The sequence below is a fragment of the Anneissia japonica genome, unplaced genomic scaffold, assembly GCF_011630105.1.
Source record: "Anneissia japonica isolate Jap-2015-1 unplaced genomic scaffold, ASM1163010v1 scaffold2692_len624387_cov171, whole genome shotgun sequence".
Taxonomy (NCBI): Eukaryota; Metazoa; Echinodermata; class Crinoidea; order Comatulida; family Comatulidae; genus Anneissia; species Anneissia japonica.
In genome coordinates, this window is record NW_022742695.1 from 288,728 (window position 1) to 293,885 (window position 5,158).

The following is a 5,158-nucleotide window of genomic DNA, read 5'->3' on the forward strand; positions in this document are numbered from 1 at the left end:
ATTACCGCAAGAGAGTTTGGAGTTTATCTGTATCTTGATTTATATGTGTGACGTGTGTGTATGTGTGTACTACTACTTACAGACATCCATTTATATTTTATGTGTTTATTTTAATCCATAAGTGTTTTATTTAGGCTGCCGAAGAAACCGCATCCAAAACTGCTTCAATGAAAGCCCGGGCGGGTAGAGCCAGCTACGTGAATGCTCAACTTATTACAAAAGCCGACCCAGGAGCCTCTGCAGTAGCGTTATGGATGAACGCTATTTTAGAAAGTCTAAAGACATAAAACGTTCACAGAAAAACAGCGTGGAGAATTTGAACACAAAAAAATGTTGTCTCGCTTTTAGTGACAAGTTTAAATGTGAAACGTGTTTAGGCATGGTATAATTTGTTTAGGTTTCTGCCATGTTTAGCAATATATGTGTTTAGATATTCGACATCGTGATATTAGATACCAATGAACATTGATTGCTAAACGTGTCAAGATCCTAATTAAATTAAGCTATACCTAAACATGTTTAGCTAAATGTGTCACTAAAAGCTTCAGCAGAACAAATTCAAAATTTAAGATTCAAGATTTCTTTATTGTCCATAAAACGAGATTTCTGACGGAAACATTTTCATTTCAATTGCGTGAACCATTGTGTTTAATCTTAATCCTCCACGTTGTGTTTACAGTGTGCTGTGATAAAAGAGTCGGCTACTAACATCAATCAATTTAGTTCTTCGAAATTGAAGGCAAAACATAAAATGGTCTATGTTAATTTCATATTATGTTTAATGAGAGATGTTTAATAAATGGGTTCTCTGTAGGCATATTATACATTCATTTAGCCAGGGTATACTACTTGTCATGTAACACAAGTCTTTTTTTTGCGAGCAGTTATCGTGATGCCTGACTCTTCCTTTAGAAACATCAGACTAAATAAAATATCCAATTTATTTTCTGTACAGTAGTTTATATAGCTATATCTTAAATGGATCCAATGTACAATTATTATTGATATACGCAGAGACAAGACGGTGTGCTTATGGATTAAGCGTTATCTTGGTCGGGGTATTTTATGCATTTTCGTAATATAATTATACACTTTGAAGTATCTGTATGTATATCTTTCTAGCACGAAATGGAATACAAATATCTAATAGTATACATACGAGACATTTTCTTATTATTCAGAGGTTAAATTAAGATAATGGGTTTGAAGCTATCGAGCATATGATGTCTTCGTAAATTATTTCGGAGGATGATAACATTAATAACAAAAAATAGGATAATGAGTTAAATATCATTATCATTTTTTTTTGTATTCCAAGAAAACAGATTTTTAAGGAAAGGGCATGGATTTATCATAACAGTGTTAGGACATGTGAAAATGAGATAACAGAAAGAGTGAAAAGTTTTACAAACTTACACTAACTAAAACTCTATGGAACCCACACCTTTACTTCCTGGACATGAACCCTTTAAGGTGTGTATATGATTAAATCGACAGTAGTAATAACAGTCAGCAACGGCAGGACGACTTAATTCATTGGCTGACAGATTATGAATTAGAGAAGGTGTTTGCAATAGGATTGAGAGGAGGCGGTTAGCATTCGAAATTACTATCGAGATATTTGGTGGCGATCGGATTAAGAGGTGGCGGTTAGTATGAGAGGTGACGATCGGGATGGGAGGTGATGATTGGTATGAGAGATGACGATCAAGTTGGTGGGTGGCGATCGGATTGAGAGGAGGCGGTTAGTATTCTAAATTACTATCGGGATAGTGGGTGGCGATCGGATTGAGAGGTGGCGGCTAGTATGATAGATGACGATCGGGATGGTGGGTGGCGATCAAAATGGGAGGTGACGATTGGTATGAAAGATGATGATCAATTTGGTGGGTGGCGATCGGATTGAGAGATGATAATTATTATGAGAGGTGAAAATCGGGATGGTGGGTGGCGATCGGAATGATAGGAGGCCGCTAGTATGAGATAACGATCGGGATGATGAGTGGCGATTGGAATGTGAGGTGACGATTGGTTATGAGAGATGACGATCAGGGTAGTGGCTGGCGACTGATTGAAAAGTGGCGATTGGTGTAGCGATGACGATCGCGTGATGGGTGGCGATCAGAATGAGAGGACGCTGCTGTATGGAGATAATGTACGGTATCGGGATGGTGGTTGGCGATCGGAATGGAAGGTGACGATTAATATAGGAGATGACGATCAGGGTGGTAGGTATGAATAAGAGGAGACAGTTGATATGAGGGATGAAGATTGCGATGGTGGTGGCGAGGAGGAGTGACTGGTAGCAAATGGTATGAGAAATGACAATCGGTTGACGGACGGCAATTGCAATGAGAGAGCAGGATCTTGGTAGGAGACATCACAATCGATATACAATTTATCTATTAGCCCGCCTCCTTTTCGAAACAGCATACTTTGATTTTTAATTTATTATGCCGATCTGGTCAATTGCAGTAGATATTTAATAGTAATAGCGCTTCCACCTCTAAGTATTAAAGTTGAACGTTATCTCCATTTAGACTGAAAACTATGATCGTGAAATGTTATAATGTTCTCAAGAGGAGTGTGGGGTAAAGCACATAATGAAGGTTTCAATATTAATGCTGTTTTTATCTGAATAAATACACACCGAAAGACTAAGTGATGATATACGATCATATTTGACATCACCATGTTAATACATAGGCTCAACAGTCCATGGATTTTTGCACCAGGCCCCGGATTGGCTCTGCAACTAGATCCAATAGGCACACAGCAGACCAAATTGAAGACCGGTACACAGTTGGGCAGTACTACTCTTGGCGGGTCTCTGATGAACAGAAACGAAAGTTGAAGAAAGATCAAGTTGACACGGACTACATTGGCTTTCTAGTTTCGGGCGGATACATCAATTTTAATGCAAGAAGTAGACTAGTATGATTCGTCATGGGTGTTTTGGGCCTAACTTCATTAATTTATAACAGCATAATATTTTGATATATCAATAGGCCTATACCGTAAAATAATGCTCGAATATCCGCCGCTCTCGAATAAGCGCCGCACCAAACGTGATGTTTTTTCGTTAAGCGCCGCTGTCGAATAAGCGCCATGGCGTTTAATCGAAAGTATATAAAATTACGCTTTGTGTAATGAAACATGGTTTTAAATACAATGTATACAGTAATTTCACTGTTCCCTGGTTAAAGTGAATAAATAACACAATGAAGACAAGCATTTCTTATAAACGTTTGTTTACAATGATAGGACATAGGCCTACTGAACTACGGGAATACGTGGAATAGGTAGCCTGGGGATGGGCATGGAAAGCGCCATGCCAAAAATTTTTTATAAGCCCGCTCTCGAATAAGCGCCGCTCTCGAATAAGAGCCGCACTGAAGGCCCCCCTCCCCCCCAAAAAAAACATTTATAAGCGCCGCGGCGCTTATTCGAGCATTTATGGTACGGTTAGTAGTTAATTATATTATAGTACAATATACCAGTAAAAATAAAATATTGAAAGGTATAGCTTCCAGGAACAAATGTACCGGACTTTAACTCGCATATTAGAGATCTAATAATATTTTTGGCAAGAGAAATTCTCAATAAACATACCAAATGGAAAATATTCCTCTGTATTTCATGAATAATTTTGCCCAAGAAAATTTGTTATTTAATATGTCAAATGTTAATTTGTTTCGAAATCCAATTAATAAAAATATGCCTACGTTTCATTTAAATGAATATCAGAGAAAAACTGAGTACGGTTATTGAGCAACCACTGTAGTAAAGCGTACATATCAACATTAACAAACAATCTCTTCTGTATATACTGTATTTGACTGGAAAAAATCAGGTTTAGTAAAAATTAGATATTGTTGAAAATCGAATAATAACTTCAAATGAGATATTGAAAAGGTTGTCAAATAAATTCGTAGTTTGTACTGCGCATGCCCGTATCCCAGGTCAATCGAAATGTTTATTTATAAGTTGATTGACCTTGATACGGTCATGTGCAGTACAAACTACCAATTGGCTTACAGAATAAGCGAGTATTCATTACAGCTTAAAGCTATCACAGAAAATGTGGTGAACTTTATAAATAGCCATTTAAATGTAAATGAAAGTATAATTACATATTCATGTTTATACCAGAAGGTGGTGAAAAATAAATCTAGGTATGTTTGTAACTATTTTATAAATACGATCTTTATTCATCAAACATCACAAATGAAATGGGAACGTGAATTCAATGACGCCGCAGTTGATTAGATTAATGTTATTAAATATTATTGTTACTATGTTTAGTTTTAATTTGTTTTGTTTTTTCTTATTTCATATATTATGTATAAATAAAGATTGTAAAAACATATGAATAAAGGTGGGTTTCCACACGAAAGGAAAAAAGCAGTTCATGCAACAGCTATTTCAATCCAGGCTATAATGATGAAACATACTTTTAATGTAGTGTATCATCATCAGCTATTGTCCACTGCTGGACGAAAGCATGTTGACGCCAAATGAATATGTGTAATGCGTATGATGCTGTGTAATGTAGTATATAGTGTAACGGTAACTAGAATAATAATAGATTTATATAGCGCCTTACATTGAAACATGGAGGTGCTTAATATCAGCGTAGGAGAAATATATAAACTGCAAACGTAAACTTAGACCGATAATACGACAACCAAACAGGTAATCGCACCGGTTTTTTTTTTTTTTTTTTTTTTTTTTTTTGCAATTTAAATCATGGAGCCCACGAGATTATTACTTACAGAATGGAGTAGGAATATCCAGGCTAAAATAATTGTAATATTTTATGTAATACAGGTATTTTATGTAATACAGGTACATTTTGACATCTTGTTTTATCGCAAATAAAATAGAATACATTTTGTTTCGTACAGTGTCTCTCTGTTTATAATTCCAATCTAGTACGGTAACACTAGAATACAAAATGTATATTTTGTATTTAGTAGGGCAGCATCGTCAACTGAAAAATAGATCCATAAGAGTAGGAAGATCCACAAGAGTAGGAAGACAGAAATAGAAATGCTAAATATTTCGGATGGATGAATGATGCTCATGATACTAATTATTATGATATATTATAATGATATTGTCGATGATAACGGTAGCTAGTTCTAGAAGATGTTGC